The 23,318-nt window shown below is 42.9% G+C and overlaps 1 pseudogene across 1 annotated transcript in view; it reads right to left on the reverse strand.

Annotated features, from left to right (window-relative positions):
* LOC311037545 (cGMP-dependent protein kinase 1-like) overlaps window positions 1-23,318 on the reverse strand; it is a 56,213-nt pseudogene that overhangs the window by 6,156 nt on the left and 26,739 nt on the right. Inside the window, exons 13-17 of the transcript in view lie at window positions 22,154-22,293; window positions 13,419-13,508; window positions 11,524-11,665; window positions 10,554-10,717; window positions 90-212 (exon numbers count right to left, since the gene is read on the reverse strand). The product of the transcript in view is annotated as a cGMP-dependent protein kinase 1-like (transcript). The remainder of the gene's footprint in view (window positions 1-89; window positions 213-10,553; window positions 10,718-11,523; window positions 11,666-13,418; window positions 13,509-22,153; window positions 22,294-23,318) is intronic.

Raw genomic sequence — 23,318 nt, forward strand, 5'->3', positions numbered from 1 at the left:
TCTCATTTTGTTATTGAGTCGTGACCCTAAGAATGTGAATCTAATGTAATGGTGAGCTGGCAGCAGATTCTCAGCCCTATACTGCTGACCTGCACAGACGCTTGATGAGGTTGGCAGAGTTCTTGGTGATCTTCTTGGGGAACTCCACCATGTCGATGCCTCTCAGGATGATGTTGTACGTCTTCATGGGGTCTGAGCCGGAGAACGGAGGACTGCACCGTGGGACGACATTAACCCATTACTGAACACATAGAGAACAGACTGAACATTAAACCATTACTGAACACAGAGAGAACAGACTGAACATTAAACCATTACTGAACACACAGAGAACAGACTGAACATTAAACCATTACTAAACACACAGAGAACAGACTGAACATTAAACCATTACTGAACACACAGAGAACAGACTGAACATTAAACCATTACTAAACACACAGAGAACAGACTGAACAGTAGAAGAACATTAAACCGTTAACCTGTTAAAAGGATCCCTGGCTAATGAGCCAAATAAGCCTTAATACTGTACACAGGGTTGGGAGGGTTACTTTTAAAAAGGAATCCCCTACAGTTACAAGTTACTTGCTAAAAAATGTAGTCAGTAACGTAATCCCGATTACTCCATTTAAAAAGTAACTATTAGTTACTTTCAGTTACTTTTGGATTACTTTTAAGTATGTCCCGATCACGTTTTTTTTTAATCTTTGCCGATCGTGATCTTTCCCGATCCGATCTTTTCATTTTAAAAAATGTTTTAATTATAATTTATGCATGTAGAATGTATTTTTATCATTTATTTTGTAGCAATAAAAGACAATATGTCTCAAAACACTGTCTGACAGTTGAATTATTGACAGTACAGTACAGTACTCGGAGGCGCAAGCACTGTTGCGACCCGGGCTGCTCCTGCTGTTAAGCCTCTTTTCCCCCCGTTTTATCCCCTCTATTGTCTTGTCTGTGTCTGTGTTTTTTGTGCACTGACTGTTATCTGATGATGATGTCGTTGAGATGGCTGTTCTTAATAATCGTCCGGGATATTATAGCAGAATGTTACTCGCCGGCGTGTTCGGACTCCACGCCGACTTCGGCTGCGTACCTGCGGTACACCCATGACCAGCTTATGCTGCTACGACCCAGTGGCAATCTTGCCACGGCCCCAGTGCTCCCAAGGGAACTGCTGCTGACACCACCGCGGAGCGGAGACAGCCGGCGAACGAGGAAGAGGGGGAGACGCGGAGGGGTGAAACTGAGATTACGGAGAAGGATGTACAGACCACCTCTACCATCCATGATTCTCTGCAACGCCCGTTCACTGAGGTACAAAGCAGACACGCTTCGATTTAACACCAGATTCCTACACGAGTACCGGGAGTCATGTCTGCAGGTGATCACAGAGACATGGCTGGACGCCACGGTCCCTGACTCGCTAGTGTCCGTGGATGGCTTCACTCTGGTGCGGGCTGACAGGACAGCTGACTCGGCTAAGAGCCAAGCGGGAGGGATCGCGGTTTACATAAACGATAAATGGTGCTCCCAATTCACTGTAAGGGAGTCGTTGTGTAACCAGGACATTGAGTTACTATGTCTAAGCATGCGTCCCTTTTATTTACCGCGCGAATTCGGCAACATTGTTCTGTGTGCTGTCTACATTGCACCGAGTGCAAACGCTGCAAGAGCAGCCACCGCTGTGGCAGACTGTGTTCACAAACAATTGAAACGCACCCCCGAAGCACCGTGTTTTGTTTTGGGTGATGTAAACCATTGTAAGCTTGAATCTGTGCTACCTGGTTTTCAGCAGTATGTTGATTGTAAGACAAGGGGTAAAAACATTTTAGATAAATGTTATGGCAATGTAAAGAATGCTTATGTAGCTGAGGCTAAACCTCCACTGTCCACTGCTAAACCCCCATTTACCATGTCTGATCACAATGTTGTCCACTTGATTCCCACATATAAGTCACTGCTTAAAAGCAGTAAACCACAAGTTAAAACTATTCATGTGTGGGACAATGACAGCATAGAAACGCTCAAAGGTTGCTTTTGTTGCACGGACTGGAGCCTTTTCCACAGCCTAGACTTGGAGGAGGCTACAGATACGATGACAGAATACATTAAATTCTGTAAAGATAATGTGTTGACAAAAAAAAACAATAACCATGTACCCTAATAATAAACCCTACATCTCAAGGGAAATTAAAGAGTGCCTGGTTAAGAAACATAGAGCGTTTAAAAGTGGAGACCTGGTAACTATGAGGAATACCCAGAAAGAGATCAATCAAAAGATTGGGGATGCTAAACGGAAAGAGAAGGAGAAGTTTGAGGCATACTGCTCCTCTTCTAATTCCAAAAAAATGTGGGAATCTATGAAAGCCATGACCAACATGGCTCCAGCAAAGAAGGGCCTTAGTGGTTCGAATGAAAAGGAAAAGGCCAATGAACTAAACAACTTTTATGCAAGATTTGAAACAGCTGATTTCCTGCAGGAGAAAACAGCTGCCCTTGAGTCTGTACCCATACACAGTGATCTGGGAATTACTGTGGATCTACATGAAGTCCAGAAGATGTTTGCACGCACATGTCCCCGAAAGGCCTCAGGTCCAGATGGAATATGTGGCCGGCTGCTGCACTCATGCAGTCAGGAACTTGCAGAGGCTTGGTGTCCCATCTACCAAAAGTCACTGGACTCATGTACTGTTCCGTCCACCTGGAAAGACTCTATTATAATCCCTGTTCCCAAAAAAACATGCTGCAAGGAAAATAATGACTATCGCCCAGTCGCTTTGACCTCAGTGATTATGAAATGTTTTGAGAAAATCATTATCAGTTTACTGAAGGCAGCGGTTGATTGTTCATTGGACACCTTTCAGTTTGCTTACAGGAGTAACAGAGGCATAGAGGATGCAGTTCTGGCCTTAGATTATTTCCTTTTGAAACACTTGGAAAATAACTTAGGAAAGAACACTGCTTATGCACGCCTTCTTCTGGTGGATTTCAGTTCAGCTTTTAATACAATACAGCCACATATCTTAATTACGAGGTTGAGGGACCTTAATGTCCACCCCCTTATTATCAGGTGGTATTATTCTTTTTTAACTGAACGTACACAAAGGGTCAGTGTGAACGGTACCATGTCAGAGCCCAGAACCTTGAGTACTGGAGCACCGCAGGGCTGCGTTAGCTCACCCGTCCTATTCACCTTATACACAAATGAGTGCAGAAGCGGTAACCCGAATAATTACATTATTAAATTCTCGGACGACACTGCCATCCTATCCCTACTGGGTAAAGATAGAGATTTAGCTACCTATTTTTCAGAGGTTCAGAGATTTGTAGCATGGTGCGATGACAACCACCTTGTTCTCAATGTGAGGAAGACACAGGAGATGGTGTTTGACCCTAGGAGTATAGGTGACCACAGGCCTGTGGTCATCCATGACTCGACCATCTCACAGGTCTCCTCATATAAATACTTGGGCATTAGCATTGACAACACGCTAACGTGGAATACACATGTGGACAGTCTCTGTAGTAAAGTTCAGCAAAGACTGCATTTCCTCCGCCGTCTCAGGGTTCATGGTGTTGACCAAAAGTTTATGTTAGTGTTCTACCGAGCGGTCTTGGAAAGTCTGGTCAGATTTGGCATCACAGTTTGGTTTGGCAACCTCTCAGTGCAACTGAGGTCCAAATTGCTCCGATTGGTGCAGACTGCAGGGAAAATCATAGGAGTAAGACAACTCCCCTCTCTGCAGTCTATTTACGAGCAGGCCACGCTAAGACAGGCTCAGAAAATAGTCAGTGATGCTACCCATGTTTTACATGGACAGTTTGTAATGCTGCCCTCTGGGAGAAGGTATAGCGAACCTAGATGGAATTATGTACGATTCAAAAAATCGTTTGTTCCTGTGGCAACTAAAATGCTAAATGAGGCCCTGCAGTGACCATTAAGAGTAGACCGATCACTATCTGTGCACTTGTGTAATGTTGTCCCCCCCCCACCCCCTGTTATGTATTTTGTATTTTGTATTGTCATTGTTTTACGTGTGGCTGCAGCTGGGGTTAAAGCCCAAAACAAATTTCCTTCGGGACAATAAAAGTTTACCTTACCTTAATCTCTCAAGAACAGATTCCGACCTGCGGTGGAATCTGTCGGAGCGGTTCGTCCTAACCAGTGCGCATTGGCTAAAAGTGGGCGTGCCTTCAGATCAGGAAGTGGGCCGCGCTTTACCCAATCAAATGTAGTGGGCGGGATTCACGTGTCCATCCACCATGATCCACCCTCCCCCCCTCGAAACTAGCCGAAACTAATTTAACAATAGCGTCCTCGGAGCGGACAAAACCACGGAAAGATATTCACATTTTAAATTACTCTTTCATCATAGAAACAAGTGGGCTTATAACCAAAACCATCCATGTTCTCTGGGAGAAGTGGTGTTAGTGTTCCGTGTAGAAATATTGTTAGTGGGAATGAAAACATGGTCGCACCAACCGGAAGTGATGCGCTATAGGCAGACATGAAACCGGTGTTTCCCTGCGCTCTAGTCTAACATTATACTCCTGCCAGACTCCACAGAATATCAGAAAAGCAGAGGTCGCTGTTTTTCATTTTCTGTGGGGTCTGGCTATGCGAGACTAACCTTACCTTACCTTACCTTAACAAAATAAATGTTAATTAAAGAAATTAAGACAAATACTGAATCTCTGAACATTGGCAAGTTGTCCTTTTGGGGAGAAGTGGAACTTAGAAGTCATTAAAGTTTAGCGTGAGGGAGAGGGTCTACTCTGATTACTACAGCAGGGGTCCCCAATGTTTTTTAGCTAAGGGAGAGATGAAGCAAGGACCCCCACTACATATTGTATAAAATTTGCGTTGCAGATTAAACCTTTTCATAGATTTCATAGATAGCTTCATAGACTTGTTTAACAACACTGCCATCAGTGTATTTTTCAGACATGTCAAACTATCTGTACTCAGTAAAGTTGAGCCTAGGCTCTGTACTTGGTCTGCTCTTTTCCCCTCTACCTCTTCTTAAGTTCCCCTCAGAATATAGGGATATTAGGGTTCATGTGGTTAATGTAAATACAAGAAAAAGGTCCTATCACGCAAAGATTTGGAGACCCCCCTGTAGTAACTCTGAGAGCCACCTAGGGGTCCCCGACCCCCTGTTGAAGACCCCTGCTCTACAGGGAAAGACTTGATATCTACACTACAGAAAACGTTCAGTTGGACATTAAACACACACACACACACACACACACACACACACACACACACACACACACACACACACACACACACACACACACACACACACACACAGCTGACATTAATTAGTGCTGTTGATTGCTATGTGGTCAAATGCGAGCCAACGAGCCATTGTTAACCAGTTAGTGTTACACAGCTGCAGGGGCATCAATTGGGTATGGCAGGCTATTGCAGCTGCCATACCCTGGCTCCAGGGAAGAAAAAAAAAAAAAGTACTTTTTTGATAATAAATCGGGAAAATCAGGCAAAAATAAGAATTAAATAACATAACCCTAACCTAACCCGAATCCTAACCCTAAAACCGAAATAAAGTAACCAGAAACTGGAAAAAAACGAACCCAACCCGCCCAGAACCGCACAAAAATATCGCGCGCGCGCGTGCATGAGGCCGCGTGCATGCTGCCATACCTTAGCTTTTGCTGAACTGACGCCACTGCACAGCTGACTGCCAATATGCGCATTTCTGTTGAAAACGCATCACTGACAGGCTGATGAAGGCTATACATAGACTAGATAAAATAAATAGAATATACCAAGTTACTATCAGAACCTAGTAACAATCAGAACCAAAGAAAGACACTTTAATAGATTATAGTTCCTTTAACCAAACCATCTGATCAGTTTAAGGTTAAGAGTAAAGGAATAACATCTGAAAGAGAGTCAATCAAAAGTAAGCCCTGGGCAGTGCTCAGTGCTGTATTTCCGAACGCACCCCAAGTATCTGTCTGCAGTGTTGCCTGGTCTGATTATTATAAGCCACATTGGGCTCATTTTTCTGAAGTTGCTTGTAAATAATGGTAGAACGGTTGTGAGCTTGTAGATCGTCTATTTTCAAATAGCCAACATTTATAAATATGCACATTGTTTAATGGACGACTGTTACGGATAAGTGTCAGTGTAGAGGATCTGTTGTCTGTGTTGTGTTATGTGTGCGCGCGCCCGTCTTCGTCCTCGTCTTCCCTTTGATGGTATGCAGATCCTGGGTGCGACTCAGTCTTCAGGATTGGTGGGGAGCTCTTCACTTCAAGCTCAGCACTCCGCACCCCTCCAATCACCATTCTTTCCGTCCCTTTAAAGCCGACCTGAATCCTTCATTCACGGCCGCTGTCAGTTGTGATCTGTCTGAGTCTAGGCTAGTGGCAGCGCGCCCACCGGAGCAGTCAGAGTTTCCAAATGTGTCTTTCCCTTCTCTTTGTACAGGTTGCTACATTAACGTGCTAACTAAATGTGTTATCCAGGGCAAGTATAACTATTATTACATTTCTCCTTTAATGTGTTAACATCTCAGAGGGCAGGTTCCAGTACCTTGTATTTTTGTGTTGGCCCAGTTCAGACTAGAGTAGTCAGGTAGGGTAAGTTTTCTTTATTTCTTTCTTAAGAATATTATGTAGATAGCCAGCGTTGGGGTTTCCCTAGTGGTTACAGAAAGTATTGTTTGTTTTACTTCGTTCTTTGATTTGGTTCCTGTTCAGCCCTATCCATATTACGCACGAGTAGCACCTCACTGTGTATATATATATTTGCACTGATTGTATGCCACAATTTAATACCTGAAAATAAAAGCTTAAGTTTGGCTTGAACCATCTTGCCTTGTTGCGTTCCTACTCCCTTAGACCCGGTGGGTCGTAACAACGACATATAGCTTTGAAGTGCTCGTGTGGCCTTTTATAGTCGCCCCCCCGCTCCCCTTTATCGCTCTGGCCAACGTGCGATCCTTGGAAAACAAAATCAGCACGATAAGAACATACACAAGGTACAGCTACGAATTTCGTGAGGCATCACTGTTATGTTTCACTGAAAGCTGGTTAAAACCATCAAAACTAGACTCACTCTATGAGGTCCCCGGATTCACTCTGGTGCGACTGGACAGAGGTGGAGGGAGTGGTTACGGTGGAGTATGTGTGTACATTAATGATCTCTGGTGTCCATCCCATTCCGTCAAACTCGGGATATGCGACGATCCCAACGTGGAAATCCTGGGCATGACTTTAAGACCGTTCTATCTCCCCCGCGAATTTGGGTGCATTCTACTGTTCACAGTCTATGTGCCTCCTAAAGGGCCAGGAAGAGCAGCACAGGCAGCAAAAACCATTGCTGACTGTGTACATGGACTACAATTACAGTACCCAGAGGCACCAGCAATCGTACTTGGAGATTTGAACCAGTGTTATCTAGACACTGTGTTGCCAGGATTTGTACAATATGTCAAGGATGCGACTAGGAAAAATAACATTCTGGACAAGTGTTATGTGAACATTCCAAATGCATATGTTGCCAAGGTAGGCCCGCCTATATTGACCTCTGATCATAATGTTGTGTACATGACTCCAGTTTATAAGTCAAAACTGAAGAGAGGAAAGGTGGAGAAGAAAGTAGTTAGGACATGGACAAATGAAAGCAAGGAACAACTAAAAGCATGCCTGGACTGTACAGATTGGGACACTTTTAGAGATGGTTCATTGGACGAAATAACCACAGTTACAAATGATTACATTAATTTTTGTGTACAGCTGGTTGTTCCTACAAAAGAAATTAAAATCTATCCGAACAATAAAACATATGTGACCAAGGACATAAAGAATATAATAAATGAAAGGAAAACAGCCTTCATAAACAAAGATTTCGGTGCACTCAAATTGACAGAAAATAAGCTAAAAACAAAAATGAGGCAGGCAAAATTGGCACATAGACAGCACCTAGAGGATGCGTTCAAAGCTAAAAATCACAAAAAGGCGTGGGATACTATGAAATCCATGACAGGAATGTCAGCCCCAACCAAACCTATTGTGACAGACAATGAACTTGGCTTTGCCAATGACCTAAATACTTTCTATGCCAGATTTGAATCATTAGGCGATTCCTCTAAGTGCACTGAAATACTTAAGGCTGTAACACCTGCCCCCTCAGACAGAATTATCATCACTGAAGAGGATGTCAGGAAAGTGTTTCGGTGTACTAACACAAGGAAAGCTAATGGGCCGGACGAGTGCAGTGCTTTTCTCCTCAAAAACTTTGCATCCGAGTTGGCTCCTGTGTGGCAACCAATATTTCAAACCTCTGTAGACACACATATAATTCCTCTGTGTTGGAAAACCTCACACATAAAACCATTACCCAAAATCCAATGTCCAAAAGAACATAAGGATTATAGACCCATAGCTCTTACTTCAGGGACCATGAAATCACTGGAAAGAATACTGTTGCAACATCTTGTGAGTATAACTAAAGACAAATTTGACCCCTGTCAGTTTGCTTATAAGAAAGGTTGCGGTACAGAGGATGCGGTTGTCACACTGGTCCACTTCATTACAAAACACCTAGATAAGTCTAATAAGAATCATGCAAGGGTGCTGTTCTTAGACTTCTCTTCAGCCTTCAATACAATACAGTCTGATATTCTGGTGTCAAAGATGGTAGGCCTACAGTTGGAACTGAATCCAAACTCTCTCCTCAGCATTAACCACTAATGTTGGTGCTCCCCAGGGTTGTGTAAGCTCAGCTGTATTGTTCACCCTTTATACTGACAGCTGTAGTACTGAGAAATGTCTGTCTGAATGTCGCACTGACAAGCCAGACCAATACATTCTAAAGTACTCTGATGATACAGTTTTGATTTCTCTATTGGATAGTTCCAGTGATCCTGGACTGCACCAACACAGAGTAAATAAGGTGGTGGAATGGAGTGATAACAACGCTCTTATCATTAACACAAAAAAGACAGAAGAGATTGTTTTTGGTGCCCCACTAGAGATACACAGATCCCCTATTACTATTCATAGTGAGCAGATCAACCAGGTATGTTCGTATACATACCTAGTAGTAGTAATAGACCATCTTTTGTCATGGAAAGACCAGATTGAATCAGTGGGTAAGAAGACAAAACAAAGAGTCTATTTCCTTCGCCGTCTGAGATCTTTTGGTGCTAGTAGACAGATTCTTCTTTTGTTTTTCACTTCTGTTATAATGAGTGTCCTGCAGTACTGTAGTACCACCTGGTATGGATGTCTGTCTGTAGCTTTAAAGTCACAACTGCTGCAACAAGTGAACATTTGTTCAAAGATTGTTGGACAACCACTTCAGAGGCTCTATACATCTACGTATGATAACAGTATGATAAGGTTGGCAAGAAATATCACTTCAAACACTAGCCATGCTTTGTATGGAGAATATAGGTTGCTGCCTTCAGGAAGGAGATACAGTGTTCCTACATACAATAAGGTCAAACTGAAGAGGTCCTTTGTCCATCAGACGACATTGAGGCTTAAGCCAGGGGTAGGCTGAGTGGTGGACATTGCTCTTGTCTTTGCATGTCTTTATGTATGTATTTGTATCTTGTTGTTTTCTTGTGTCATGTCAAATGTGTGTACTGTTATATGTTGCATACATGGCTGTCTCTGGGTCGCAAGACAAATTTCAGTGCAAACTGACAATAAAGTATTATCGTATCGTATTATCGTATCGTTCTTTTGGGCTTGTTTTCATAGACCTGTTTGCTTATTTCTCTCGCAAAGTCTGGCAACACCGCTGTTGACGCAGCAGCAGGCTCCAGTCTCACTGTGAGGATTTTACACAGAGAGCTGCGCGTTGCGCTCAACTCCAATCCATTGCCGTCTGTGCGCTGCCGTGTGCGCTCTTGCAGGTGGTTGTTTGGTGTTATAATAATTTATAACTTGTTTGTAAAATGAATGAGGGGAAGGGGAGAATGTAATCCTCCTGTAACGCCCGTTACAACACCCCCGTTACTGTAATCCAGATTACACATTTTAAAATGTACTCGTTACCGTTACGTTTTTGTTTTTTTTACTCTGATTACGTAACGGCGTTACATGTAATCCGTTACTTCCCAACCCTGACTGTACATTATAATCATCTGTATTAAAGCATCTGTGGCTTATTAGCCAGGGATCATTGTAACAAAACAAATGGAGCTGAACCACGGCATAGACAGCTTGTAGATCTGACTGAGACTATGGATCACATTTTAAACCACCTAGGAATGGTGACTCCAATCTGGATAGGCAACAAGAAAAATGCCAGCATGAACATATACCGTATTTTCCGCACTATAAGGCGCATCTGATAAGGCGCACCTTCAATAAATGTATTATTTTCATATATAGGGCGCATCGGATTATAAGGCGCATTCGCACTATAAGGCGCACTGACGGAGCGCCTTATAGTGCGGAAAATACGGTAGCCATACTCACCAACGTTAAACCAACAGAGAGTGTGTGTGTGAGTGTGAGTGTGAGTGTGAGTGTGTGTGTGTGCGCGTGTCCTCAGTGACCTGCCACTCAGCAGCTCATAGATGAGGATCCCCAGGGACCAGCAGTCGGCGGAGCTGTCGTGACCTTTGTTGAGGATGATCTCGGGGGCCACGTACTCTGGGGTCCCACAGAACGTCCACGTCTTCTTACCAAAGCCCACCTTCTTAGCAAAGCCAAAGTCCGCCTGCCCGACACACACGCACACGCACACACACACACACACACACACACACACACACACACACACACACACACACACGCGCACACACACACACATCTATCAAACTAAATAGGTGATACATGCAACAAACCAGCCTGATCTCACACAACGTAGTACACATTGCACAGACTCAGTGTATGTCATTCCGTGTGAGATCGGGTTGAACAAACAGAGCTACGGTGGAACGGGTCGCCGGTTTTAAAAGGATCCCTGACTAATAAGCCTCATATGCTTTAATACATTATAATTGCCCTCTATAACATTTCAAACTTTATTTATATCTGCCTATATGTAGCAAGCGTTCGGATTGGCTTAGGACACAGGCAATAAGGCACAATGATGCAGCAGTGAGAGTAGAGCTATGGGCACAAATGTCAATTTGACCAAAAAAATCACACCCAGTGTGAAGTGGGCGGTGTGGTCACAGTGGTCATCACAGTGATGGAAGTGATTCACTTAAAAAAACATGTGTCATGTGTTTCTCTAGCCAATCACAATCACTGAATTTGCAAAGTCAGCCAATCACATTACAGCTAGTGGTGATGACACTAGCTGTAATGCGATTGGCTGACTTTGCAAAAGTATAGATTTGCATTGACTGTGGAAGGGTTAGCGTTGTAGACTGCGTTGTAGACTTTTGGCCAATCACGGTGCAGGATTGGTCAGTGTCCAAAACTCACTTATAGGGGCCCCAAAAAGTCAGTTAGGCAATTCTGCTATGAGGCTAATGGAATGTACTTGGTTTCTTTACACCACATGTGTGTTTGTACCAGCTTGGCGTAGCCCCGCTGGTCCAGGATGATGTTCTCAGGTTTCAGGTCTCTGTAGATCACTCCTCTGGAGTGAAGGAAGGCCAGGGCCTCGATCACACAGCCGGTGTAGAAGCGAGTGGCGCCGTCGTCAAACGAACCCCTGCATTACATGGAGGGAGGGAAGGCAAACAAGAGGAATGCCACAGAAATGTCAGTGTGTTGGTTCAGCCACTGTAGGCTCATACACGAGAAGCAGGAGGAATCAGTGTGTCGGCGATTATGCAGACGTGTCCCAATGTTATTATGGTTAACCCAGTTATTATGGAAAATATTCATATCTAGTGTGAAGTGTTGGAATTGTATTGAAATATATTCCAGCAGAGACAAAAACATTTACAGTGGCGTAAGTAAGTAAGTAAAGGTCATTACACACCGGCGATTATGCGAATATACGCAAAATTCCGACTTGTTCCAAATAATTAAAAGACGCTTTTTCGCTCCATGGAAGCTTGCATTGACTTTATAAGGTTTTTTTAAAAAAACATATTATTCGCATGAAAAAATCGCCCCCGGTGTGTAAGGAGCTTTAGTCCATAGTCCCCATGCTTCCTGGCCTGAGGGACAGAAAAGTGATTATGTACTAACGATAAGGGCAACACACACATAGTTAAAGGTAGGGTAAGTGATTTGCAATTACTCAAATAAGGGCAAAATGGGTCTATGTTCTGATAGTGCTCGTTACTATAGAGTGTCCTGTCCATATAAGGAGTCTCCATGTCTCTCCAGCTCTTTATTAAACAGAAAATGCATTTTCAGTGCTCTCTCCTGATTATAAGCTTAAACGTTGTCACCTACCTGAAAATGTACTATATTCTGTTTACTAAAGAGCTGGAGAGACCCCTGTGACCGAACAAACACTCTGTAGCAATGATTACTATCACAATATAGTACTTTAACCTTTTTAACAAAATAAATAATAAATACCAAAACATATCACTTACCCTGTCTTTAAAGTATAGGCGACAGATTTGCTGAGGGAGTGTAAGAGTCAGCTGTCAGATTGACATATATATATATATTTGGCAATCTATGAATTCTGCCACCACACGGAACGTCTTTCAAAAGTGTTCAACCGTTTTCAATAATAGCTGATCTACAAACTTGTGCCGTGTCTCAACATGACACCTTTTCATGCTTGTAGATCTAGTATTTTTTTAAATAAATGTATTAGGGCTTAAACATCAGTCAGTATCAGTCAAAACTACGATTAATCGCTTTCAGACCTTAAATGTGTTGGGCTGTAATAATACACACAGTGTCTGTCTGTCTGTCTGTCTGTCTGTCTGTGTAATAAAACATAATGGAACAGCACAGAGTACATGTCTGTCTGTCTGTCTGTCTGTCTGTCTGTCTGTGTAATAAAACACAATGGAACAGCACACAGTACCTGTCTGTCTCAGTAATAGAAGCACAGTGTCTGTCTGTCTGTCTGTCTGTCTGTCTGTCTGTCTCAGTAATAGAAGCACAGTGTCTGTCTGTCTGTCTGTCTGTCTGTCTGTCTGTCTGTCTCAGTAATAGAAGCACAGTGTCTGTCTGTCTGTCTGTCTGTCTGTCTCAGTAATAGAAGCACAGTGTGTGTCTGTCTGTCTGTCTGTCTGTCTGTCTCAGTAATAGAAGCACAGTGTCTGTCTGTCTGTCTGTCTGTCTGTCTGTCTCAGTGATAGAAGCACAGTGAGTGTATGTCTGTCTGTCTGTCTGTCTGTCTGTCTGTCTGTCTGTCTGTCTGTCTGTCTCAGTGATAGAAGCACAGTGAGTGTCTGTCTGTCTGTCTGTCTGTCTGTCTGTCTGAGTGATAGAAGCACCGTGTCTGTCTGTCTGTCTGTCTGTCTGTCTCAGTAATAGAAGCACAGTACCTGTCTCTCAGCAGCGTCCACAGCTCTCCTCCCAGACACACCTCTAGCAGCATGTAGAGATACTTAGAGTCTCTGAAGGTACGATACAGCCTGAGAACACAGGTTCATGTAGAGATACTTAGAGTCTCTGAAGGTACCATACAGTCTGAGAACACAGGTTCATGTAGAGATACTTAGAGTCTCTGAAGGTACCATACAGTCTGAGAACACAGGTTCATGTAGAGATACTTAGAGTCTCTGAAGGTACCATACAGTCTGAGAACACAGGTTCATGTAGAGATACTTAGAGTCTCTGAAGGTACCATACAGTCTGAGAACACAGGTTCATCTCACATGGATTAATCCACTAAGACCGGGAAAGCATCTGCTAATAAAACGTTTAAAAAACGTACAAACGTATTAAGTTTACTTCTCTTCCACGCTCCATGCCCCACCTCCCCCGTCTTGTGATTGGCTAGATGCACTTTTCCAGCCAATCACAAAACGGGGGAGGCGGTACATGGTGCTCCAGAGATAGCAAAACTGCATTTTAAGATATGGATTAAACATGTGTAATGGCAACGCCAATAAGCGCCGATCAACCCACGTGTCAGTGGGAGCCTACTGCATTTGGGGGTATCTCTCTGCAACACTTAAGCGACGTTATATTTGTCTGAAAGCGCTTTACATACAGTAGATTGTGCATTACATTCACCCATTCACACACACATTCACACACCGATGGAGGAGGAAACCATGCAAGACACCAACCTGCTCATCGGGAGCGATGTATTTGTATTTAAAGTTAACTTTTAAGTGAAGTATGAATAAATGCATTCCAATTCAAAAATAGCAGATCTGCAAGCTCAAAACGTGTCGCACTGTGACGCTTTTTGAGCTTGTAGATCGGCTATTGTTGCTACTTTTGTGTGACAGACTGCCGGAAACAGTTAAAATACGGCGAGACAGTTTATGTAATGTGTCCCTCTGGAGCGAGTGTGGAAATATAGTGGCCCTCTACATCATTGGTTCTCAAAGTGGGGTCCGGGGACCCCCAGGGGTCCTTGAGGGAGTTCCAGGGGGTCCCCAGCTAAATGATAGATTAGGCACCAAATGGACCCTTACGGGTCAAATGGAACCAAATGGAACCAAATGGACCCTAACGGGTCCATTTGGTTCCATTTGTACACTCTCAGAGTTACATTGACATAGATTTTACAATATAAATTGCGATCCAAGTGATAGAAATGTCATTAAATGGGGGTCCGTAGCCCTAATGCATGTCAAACCGGGGGTCCTTGTAATGAAAAGGGTTTAGAATCACTGCTAGAGCCGTAAAAAAAATCTTCTCTTATGGGGGTTCCTGGCATATCTTTAGAAATGGGGGTCCGCGGGCTGATAAGTGTCAATTTGGGGGTCCTTGACATGAAAAAGTTTGAGAACCACTGCTCTACATCATCAAAGTTGCATCACCGCTGACAGAGAGAGAGAGAGAGAGAGAGAGAGAGAGAGAGAGAGAGAGAGAGAGAGAGAGAGAGAGAGAGAGAGAGAGAGAGACAGAGAGAGAGAGAGAGAGAGAGACAGAGAGAGAGAGAGAGAGAGAGAGAGACAGAGAGAGACAGAGAGAGAGACAGAGAGAGACAGAGACAGAGAGAGAGAGAGAGAGAGAGAGAGAGAGAGAGAGACAGAGAGAGACAGAGAGAGACAGAGAGAGACAGAGAGAGAGAGAGAGAGAGAGAGAGAGAGAGAGAGAGAGAGAGAGAGAGAGAGAGAGAGAGAGAAGAGAGAGAGAGATTTGATTTTTAACCAAAACTTTATTTAACAAAAGCTTGACTTAACAATCATTTTGCAAAGAAACAGAACACAGAAGTTCTAGAAAATAAAAAAACAAAACGTCACATCATTTCCAATGAGAAAATAAGTTGATCCTCTATTACAGAACACAACACATCATCATAGGTCCAAATCATACTGAATTGGTCAAAATCCTTCATTGCCTTATAAAACTTAAAGTCAATCATTATTCTCGCTTTCACCATCCTATTAAACAGCAACTCTAAATCAACATCCACTGCGTCATCAATCTTCCTCTTTCTGCTAACGTAGATGGCCATCTTTGCCTGTCCTAACATAAAATTCAAAAGCTGAGATTTCTGTTTTGTAATCAATCTATACTTGAAACCCAGGATGAACATATGCTTAGAAAACACCTCTCCCACCCTACAAAACAACCTCTCCAGCAACAAGAACAAAGGCACCAGGCGTTTACACTCCAAAAAACAGTGGAACACAGTCTCTCTGAAAGGACAAAACGGACATATGTCAGTAACATCCTGATTCAAAACAGAAATAAAAGCATTGACAGCAACTATCCCATGTAAAACTCTCCACTGTAAGTAGGGATGGGTATCGTTAGGATTTTTACGAGTCCGGTTCCGGTTCCGGTTCTGCTTATCGGATCCGGTTCCTATCGGTTCCATATTTCGGTCAAATGTTTATTTAATAGAGATGCACCGAATGGAAAATTCTTGGCCGAAACGAATACCGAATACAGGAAACACTTGGCCGAAAACCGAATAGCTGGAAATTATTAATTAAAAAAGATATATACATACTTTTTAAAAAAAAGGTTTTTGTACCATTGCTGCCATGGCTGTGCCTCTGTTGCAGAGCTACATGATTATGGCAAAACTTATCATAACTATAATGGGTCCATATTGAGCAGCAAACATTTATTTATTGTGTAGAATTATTGATTTACTATTGTATAGTAATAAAATACAATATGCCTCAAAACATTACCCTGCCATGTTCAAGAAATTAAAACAAATATTGAATAGCCTAGCAAAAGGCATTATAATGTCTGCATTTGCATTATTGCACACACAGACAAAATGCATTAATAATATTAGGTCTGCCATTCCTTCCTTTTGAAGAAGTCACTTTCAGTTTCATTTTTGAAAGACACACACACACACACACACACACACACACACACACACACACACACAATCAAAAAGAAGCGTTCACAGCTGGTGTTAATTATTTAGCTGGTTTTCCAACTAACGTTACACCCTCTGACATGTGGATTCTAGTTTTCAAGTTGACAACAGCAAATCTTGGTTACAAAGTTTGCAGGGCAGGTTATTCCTTTCCTTACTACTTCAGTTCAGATGGTGGTGAGTGAGTGAGGGGAGGGGGGGGCGATGGGGGGAGGAATGAGGCTGGGCTGAGTGCCCCCGTAGAGAAGCAGCAGTGTCTACTCTTCCATACGGAGAGACGCTACTGATCTATACTTCTCCAAACATAGGTGTTTTACCGGATTTGTGATTTTTGCTCAGATTGTGCTGTTTGTGTAGGACTGCTAACGTCTTTGTTTGAACGGCTTTTAGCGCATCTAGGAACCGATATGCAGAACCGAAATTACATATTTTGTTTGGGTACCCGGTACCGACAATTTCTTTATCGGTTCCGTACCGGAACCGTATTTCGGTACCCAACCCTAACTGTAAGTCAGCTACTTTTTGTGTTAATGGTGGCTTGTAAACACTCCTCCACTCAGGTTTGACATCTTCCCCCAAGTGCAGAAGACCCCTCCAAGGTGTATCGACCCTATTTTGCAATCTTTCCTTATTTAAACATTTGACCATCATTTCATACAGTGCTTTACCTTTTGCCTCAGACAAATCTAAACAAATATAGCTTTTGTCATCAATGAAAACCCCAGCACAGTTGCCAAAGTCTGGGCAGATACCAAGACATGGAAAGGAATCATCTCTGTGAGGCCTGAACAGACCCTTGCCATATCCTTCCAGCATTAGGCTTTCATGACCGGTTAGACAGTGTTTCCAGTGTTCAAGCATTTTGTTAATGTTCCTCACAGACCTCACTCCCAGCTCAGATGCTAGAGCAGCCGCATCGTCCAACTTAGATCCAGCGATATTCACCACAGATCCCAAGGTTAAGATCCCAGCCCTACGAAACACTTCCGCAACTGCTGAACCTGCCCAGCAGGGGGTGCCTAAACGCTCTCCATGCACCACAGGTTCCTGTAACAGCCAGAACAGAGAATTATCTTCCCCTAGCCTCTCCTTCACCAGCAACCTCCATATGGTGAAGATTCCACGGTAGAAAATTGGCAAGCTCTTGAAGATCATAGTTTTAAAATCCATTAGAAATAGTGAGTCATTCAGTCCCAGACCATTGAAACGTTGAAGAATAACATGGGCAAGTGGTCTCCATACCAAGTCTTCAGGTCCATACAACAGTCTCTGAACAAACTGCAGGCGGAAAGCAGCACCTCTACTAGGCAAATGTATTAGCCCTTGTCCTCCCTCTTCCTTTGGCAGGAAAAGAACAGCCTGTGGAATCCAGTGCAGTTTATCCCAAAAAAAATCAACTAGTAAAGCCTGAATTTTCGAAAGCAATTTTGGAGGGGGGTCCACACAACTTAACCTATGCCACAAAGAGGAGGACACCAGATTATTAATTATAAGTGTCCTACCTCTGTATGACATGCTTGGCAAAAGCCATTTCCACCTTTTGAGCCTACCTTCTATTTTTTCTATAACATTCTCCCAGTTCTTATTTAGCATGGAGTCTTCACCCAAAAAAACACCTAAATATTTGATGCCTCCTTTTCTCCATGTTAACCCTTCTGGTAGTCTTAAATTGACTTCTCCCACCATTACAGCCTCACTTTTGTTCCAGTTAACTTTTGCTGAGGAAAGCTTATTGAAAAGATGTATATTCTTCTCTAAACAATCAATGTCACTCTGCTTGTTTAATGTGACAATTACATCGTCAGCATATGCAGACATTTTAACTGGTGAAAGACAACCAGGGAAAAAAACACCTGAAAGTTCTTTCCTCAGTTTGTGAAGCATTGGTTCTATGGCGAGAGAATACAGCATCCCTGAAAGTGAGCAACCTTGCCGTACCCCCCGCTTTACCTCAAAAGGCGCAGCCAAGCCACCATTAATTTTTAGTATACTCGCAATGTCACCATACAAAACCTTAATCTTGGCGATAAATCCAGGGTTGAAACCAAAAGCACCTAGGGTCTGCCACAGATACTTTAGTTCAACTCTGTCAAACGCCTTAAGTTGGTCTATGGAAATAAGACCAGTATCCAAGCCAAATGAGCTAGAGATGTCCAAAACATGCCTAATTAAAGTGATATTGTCACTTATTAACCTGCCAGGCACACAGTAAGTCTGATCAACATGAATGACCTCGCTCATCACCTCTCTCAGTCTAGAGGCTAAAGCCTTGGAAAAGATCTTATAGTCCCCACACAGCAAAGAGACCGGTCTCCAGTTTTTTAGTTCTTGTAGATCCCCCTTTTTTGGGAGCAGGGTAATAACTGCTCTCCTGCAGCTCAGCGGCAACTGTCCTTTGCCCAAACTGTCCTGAAACACTTCCAGCAAATCTTCACCAATCACTGGCCAGAAAGATTTATAAAAGTCAACAGGTAGTCCATCAATGCCTGGCGCTTTGCCATTTCCAAGGCTCATGAGGGCAGTATACAGTTCATTTAGCGACAGTTCTCTGTTCAATACAGCATTGTCATGATCGCCCACCTGAGGAAGTCCCTCAAAAAAAGATTCAGCCAGCTCTTCATCCTCCACATACTCCTCTCTGAACAGCTCTTTGTAGAAGGAGGTGGCAAATCTTCGAATCTCGGAGGTTCCAGTGATCGTACATCCATTTTCAGACCTTAAGGAGTGAATGACCTTTTTTTGACCATTTTTTCGCTCCAATCCAAAGAAAAACTGTGAAGGGGCATCCATATGAGATGCATTCATGAACCTGGAACGAACCAGAGCTCCCTGTGCTGTGAAGCCCAACAGGTTAGCTAACGCAGATTTTTTAGATTTCAGAGCTTCAACATGCTCCTGATTACCAGTAGAATTCACAATATTCTGTAATTCTACCACTTCAATCTCTAGGTCCTGAAGAGACCTGGTAATGTACTTGGTGACATTGCGCGTATACTGCTGACAAAATTGTTTTATCTGGGCCTTACCATTGTCCCACCATTGCTGCACAGAAGAATAATTTTATTTATTCTCCCTATGTAAGGCCCATAAAAATTCAAAAGCCTCCTTAAAGGAGTTATCCTGTAAGAGACCAGTGTTAAAGTGCCAATAAGCACTGTGAACCTTAACATTCTGGATGTAACAAGAACACTGAACAAAACAATGATCAGAGAAACCCACAGGAAAAATTCTACAGTCTTTAAAGATACCAAAATGTTGTTCAAAACAATAAAAACGATCGAGCCTAGCCAAAGACAAAACATTGTCCTTCGCATGACTCCATGTGTATTGCCTATCATTTCTATGAAAACTTCTCCACACATCTTTCAACTCATGAGTTTCCATTAGACGCTTAAGTCTAACAGACGAAGCAGGATGAGGCTCTAAGTGATTTCTGTCAATTGCCAATTCAGTGCAATTAAAGTCCCCGGCCAAAAACAAAAAATCATTGGTGCAACTCTGAATAACATTACTCAAAATGTCCAAAAATGTCATTCTTTCAATGGCCAAAACTGGAGCGTAAACATTAACAAAAATCATGGTCACCTTTTCATATTGAACTTTCACTTTTAAAATATAACCACACATTACTTCTTCCACCTCAAAAGAATGGGGAGTAAAGCCCTTTGAAAAAAGCACTCCAACACCACCCCTATTAGACAGATTGTGACTCAAAATAACCTCTCCAGGCCATTCTTTTTTCCAATCATTTTCATTGTTACTGTCACTATGTGTTTCTTGAATCAAAACAACATCAACGTTTTTTAGCTCTATCAGCTTAAAAAGAGAAGCCCTTTTCACGTCACTTTTTGCTCCATTAATGTTTAAAGAACCTACTTTAAAGTCCCCCATCAAAAATAGAAAAATTGACAAAACAAAAACCACACACATACACAATGTGTGGAAAAACACACCAGTCTTAATCATAATCATCTATAAAAGTAGCCCTAACTTTAGTCACCATTTTCTTAAGCCTATGGACTTCTGGGCCAGTAAAAGACCCTTCCTGCTTTAAAAGCAGCGTTACAGACCTGACAAAACCTTTCAGATCAGGGTAGAAATCTTCAATTTTAACTCCCCTTTGCCCTTTAGTGTCTGACAGAAATTTCCTAATTCTCTCAAGAGGATAAGACACCATTTCAGCCTCCTGTGAAGGTGTCCACTCACAATCCTCTTCAAGCTCTGACAAATCATCTGACAAATTATCCAGTGCTTTCTTGCTCTTAACCTTGCCTCCACTCTGTTCCTTATCATTTGATTTCCTTTTATTGGGCTTATTTGATAGACCTAAATCCTCAAAAATGTCCATTTTTTCGGGAACTGAAGAAGCAGGGGGGCCAAAAAACATATTTTGGACAGCTTTTGTTCCTGCTCCTGCAGCTGTCCCTTTAACCACATTGTCATCATGACACTGCTTACTTTTTTCTTTCTCCCCATTTTTGTTTATCTTTTTGTCTTTTTTCAATGATTTCTCACTGGTCTGTGCCTTTGCATTATTTTCATTAACAATTGTATTTCCATTCTGAGCGTGACCACTTTGCACCCTCTGCTCCTCCTGCACTACTGTCTCTGTTTCAGGTACTGTCTCTGCTGTCTGCGCACCGAGCAAGAAAGGGTCAGCCTGCGCTGTATTCTGTGAGTCTGACTCAGACTGCGATGCGTTTTGTGCGTTTGCCTGAGACTGCGGTGCGCACTGTAAACCTGACTCAGCCTGCGGAGCGTCATGCGCGCTCTCCGCGCCAGACGTGCCAGCGACAGCCTCTCCACTGCTCTCAGCAGCCGGCGGTGGCGCACCAGAGCCGACTCCTTTAGGAGTAGGACAAGAGCGAATTAAATGCCCTTCAACTCCACAACCAAAGCATTTCATATTATCAGAGGTTGCAAACACTGTGTAGTTAAAACCACCGACTTTGAAACTAAATGTCAAATTCAAATCATTGTTTTCTTTCAGGATCATGTAAGCCTGCCTTCTATGACTCACAACATGTTTTAACTGTGGCGATTTGCCATTTGAACTGGGGTGATTAACTTCCCATAGCGTGACAATTCTTTGGCCAGATCCTCATTTTTAATGAAAGGGGGAGCGTTTGAAATTACGATCTTTTTAGCTGGATTCACCAGTGGAAGAACAGGTGTGAATGTATCGCGGACAACAATCCCATTCTCCACAACTTCTCCCACTTTAGCTACATCGTCCACGAATATAACAACACCGCCATTCATGCGAGAGGCAGATTTCACACTTTCACAACCTACAACCTGTCCAACAGCTAGACTAACCTCCTCCACCGACACGCCGACATTGACCATGACTTTGATAGCATGTCGGCGTGTCAGCCTCTCAAATTCTTCATGGCCACTAACCACGGGCATAATGCCCTGCTGGTTGTGAGCCCCGCTACTTTTAAACAACCGTGAAAAACACCAGCTAGTAACAAACCAAAAAATCACATAAAATAAACAATCAAAAAAAGGAACAAAATAAAGATAGAAAACTCACTTAGACTCTTTTTACCACTCACTCCACACGCTCACCCACGCTCACGCATGCGCTCAGAGAGAGAGAGAGAGAGAGAGAGAGAGAGAGAGAGAGAGAGAGAGAGAGACAGAGAGAGACAGAGAGAGACAGAGAGAGAGAGAGAGAGAGAGAGAGAGAGAGAGACAGAGAGAGACAGAGAGAGTGAGAGAGAGAGAGAGAGAGAGAGAGAGGTGTACCTGACAGTGAAGGGACTGTGAGCCTCCATCATGATGCTGCGCTCTGACAGGATGTGACCCTGCTGACTGGTGTCCAGGATGTGATGCTTCTTCAGCACCTTCATCGCAAACGACTGACTGGGGTCGCTCTTCAGGTGCACCTGGTGCGCGCGCGCGCACACACACACACACACACACACACACACACACACACACACACACACACACACACACACACACACACACACACACACACACACACACACACACACACACACACACTTAACCATTTATTTATGTCCACATAAAGGAGAATGCATACTCACACATTAAAGGGACTACACCATGAATTTTAACTTTTCCTTCTTTTGTGTGTGTTTTTGGTCTCCCCTACCTCTCTTCTATCCTCAAAAATACCCCAGTTTGAACACTCAGGCTTTCACAGCAAATCTGGGGTTTTCTGTAAATTGGTCTAAAAACAGGCCAAACTGATTTGTTCCCTGTGCCTACGTCACGTCAGGGAACAATTCCTCCCGTTCTTCAATTCCCAAAAAAAATAAAAAAAAATAATAATTTTTATTTTTCTTATTTTTTTCTCATTTGTTTTAAAAAACTTTTTCCACACAGAACCAGGAGATAACATGCATACAAACTGGCTCAATAGCACCCCGTGCCAATCAAGACAATGTGGTATTGCAGGTGAAAGTGCTTTATAAGCCAGAGAGAAGTTAGTTGGAATGAGTATATCTGAGGCTTGATTTAGGCTCAAACCTTTTGAAAAACGTTTGAGGGACATAAACAATATGATATTAAATATTATTATTATTTTTTTAAATTCATGGTGTAGACCCTTTAAAGGTGCAGTAGGGTTACATTCACAAAATCACGGCACATGTCTTCATGATACAATAGGCATGTCACGCAAAGTTCTGCTTGTGGTGAGGCAGACTGTTTTAATGACAGAGCAAGATGGCGCCGTACCAGGGCGACGTCTCACAAGCAGCGCTGTCGTTTTTATTGTTGTGTAGTCTGTTTGTTCTATTATGTTTGCAGTATGCACCGGCCTCAGCTGAAACTATTGTCTATAGCCGCCAGGAACTTTTAAGTCTGCGAACCAGCAGCATTGCAACGACCCGGACGAGCCCAAACTTTTTCTACCATCCACCCGTGTTTGAAACACGCCAGC

The sequence above is a fragment of the Gymnoscopelus microlampas genome, assembly GCF_963454915.1.
Source record: "Gymnoscopelus microlampas genome assembly, chromosome: 21".
Classification (NCBI taxonomy): Eukaryota; Metazoa; Chordata; class Actinopteri; order Myctophiformes; family Myctophidae; genus Gymnoscopelus; species Gymnoscopelus microlampas.